The following is a 2,500-nucleotide window of genomic DNA, read 5'->3' as shown; positions in this document are numbered from 1 at the left end:
TGAAACTTCCAGAGGCATTTGCAGCAGAAAGGCACGTGCACTCAAAAATTTTAATATTTTTCACGCATAGACCCCGTCAAACGCTAGAAGTTGGCGGGGATGTCTCTCTTGTGGCTCACGGGGCTGTTAGGGTCGCACAGAAATGCCTCGGAATGGGAAAACGGGTCATTTTTGTGTGGCCACATTGCATAGGAACGGCATGAAACTTCCAGAGGCATTTGCAGCAGGAATGCATGTGCACTCAAAAACGTCTATATTTTTCACGGATAGACCCCGTGAAACGCTATAAATTGGCGGGGATGTCTCTCTTGTGGCTCACGGGCGCTGTTAGTTAGGGTCGCACAGAAATCCCTCGGAATGGGAAAAGGGGTCATTTTCGTGTTGCCACATTGCGTACGAACGGCATGAAACTTCCAGAGGCATCTGCAGCAGAAATGCATGTGCACTCAAAAACGTCTATATTTTTCACGGATAGACCCCGTGAAACGCTAGAAATTGGCGGGGATGTGTCTCTTGTGGCTCACGGGGCTGTTAGGGTCGCACAGAAATCCCTCGGAATGGGAAAACGGGTCATTTTCGTGTTGCCACAATTGGCATACGAACGGCATGAAACTTCCAGAGGCATTTGCAGCAGAAATGCATGTGCACTCAAAAACGTGAATATTTTTTCACGGATAGACCCCGTCAAACGCTCGAATTTGGCGGGGATGTTTCTCTTGTGGGTCACGGGGCTGTTCGGCTCGCACAGAACTCCCTTGGTCCACCTGATTCGTGCATACAGGCAGCAACTAAAACTCTGTAAACCTGCTGTGAGGACATCTAAACAGTGGACCAGTGAGGCTGTGGAAGATTTGCGGGCGTGCTTAGACTGTACTGACTGGGATATGTTCACGACTGCTACCAATAGTCTGGATGAACTCACAGAGGCTGTGTACATCAGCTTCTGTGAGGACTGCTGTATCCCAACACGTACCAGGGTGAACTTTAACAACAACAAGCCCTGGTTCTCAGCAAAGCTCAAAAGGTTGAGGTTGGAGAAGGAGGAAGCGTTTAGGAGTGGGGATAGAGACAGATTCAAGGAGTCGAAGAACAGGTTTAGCAAAGCGGTGAGAGAGGCTAAACGACTGTACTCAGAGACACTAAAACACCAGTTCTCTACTAACGACGCTGCTTCTGTCTGCCAAAGGGCTCAGGCACATCACCAACTACAAACCCAGAGCGCCCCACACCACTAACGACTCCCGCCTAGCCAACGACCTGAACGAGTTCTACCGTAGATTTGAAAGACAATTGGACTGTCCTGAACCACCCCTTCCCACCCAAGAGGCCCCATCCCCCACCCATACTACAGAAACGACTCTCTCCTTTCAGGAGGGAGAAGTTAATGGGCTTTTCAAGAGGCAGAATCCACGCAAAGCAGCCGGGCCGGACTCTGTCTCTCCAGCCACCCTCAGGCACTGCGCTGGCCAGCTGTCTCCGGTGTTCACCAACATCTTTAACACCTCCCTGGAGACATGCCATGTACCAGCCTGTCTCAAGTCCTCCACCATCATCGCTGTGCCCAAAAAGCTAAGGCCAACAGGACTAAATGATTACAGACCGGTCGCCCTTACATCTGTGGTAATGAAGTCTTTTGAGCGCCTGCTCCTGGCACACCTCAAAGCCATCACAGACCCTCTCCTGGACCCCCTTCAGTTTGCCTACAGAGCCAACAGGTCTGTGGACGACGCAGTTAACATGGCCCTCCACTTCACCCTACAGCATGTGGACGCCCCAGCATCCTACGCCAGGATCCTGTTTGTGGACTTCAGCTCTGCCTTCAACACCATCATCCCTGCCCTGCTTCAGGACAAGCTCTTCCAGCTGAACGTGCCCTACTCCACCTGCAGGTGGATCACAGACTTCCTCTCTGACAGGAAGCAGTGCGTTAAGCCGGGAACAGAAGTCTCTGACTCCAGGTCCATCAGCACGGGAACTCCTCAGGGCTGCGTCCTTTGCCCACTGCTCTTCTCCCTGTATACCAACAGCTGCGCCTCCAATCATCTGTCCGTCAAACTCTTGAAGTTTGTCGGACGACACCACCCTCATTGGGCTGATCTCTGGTGGGGATGAGTCTGACTATAGGTGGGAAGCTGACAACCTGGTGACCTGGTGTAGCCAGAACAACTTAGAGCTAAATGCTCTAAGGACAGTTGAGATGGTTGTGGACTTCAGGAAGAATACAGCCCCACTCACCGCCATCACCCTGTTAGACTCCGCAGTCAAAATTGTGGAGTCCTTCCGCTTCCTGGGCACTATTCTCTGCCGGGACCTCAAGTGGGAACTGAACATCAGCTCCCTCGCCAAGAGAGCTCAACAGAGGATGTACTTTCGACGGCAGCTGAAGAAATGCAACCTGCCAAAGACAATGATGGTGCAATTCTATACAGCGATCATTGAATCCATCCTCACCTCCTCCATAACCGTCTGGTACGCTGCTGCCACTGCCAAGGACAAGAGC

The sequence above is a fragment of the Petromyzon marinus genome, unplaced genomic scaffold, assembly GCF_048934315.1.
Source record: "Petromyzon marinus isolate PM22_M1 ecotype Great Lakes invasive population unplaced genomic scaffold, UKy_Petmar_22M1.pri1.0 PM_G_Scaffold_236, whole genome shotgun sequence".
NCBI lineage: Eukaryota > Metazoa > Chordata > Hyperoartia > Petromyzontiformes > Petromyzontidae > Petromyzon > Petromyzon marinus.
The sequence above is the reverse complement of the archived record's forward strand: the minus strand, read 5'-3'. Positions refer to the sequence as shown.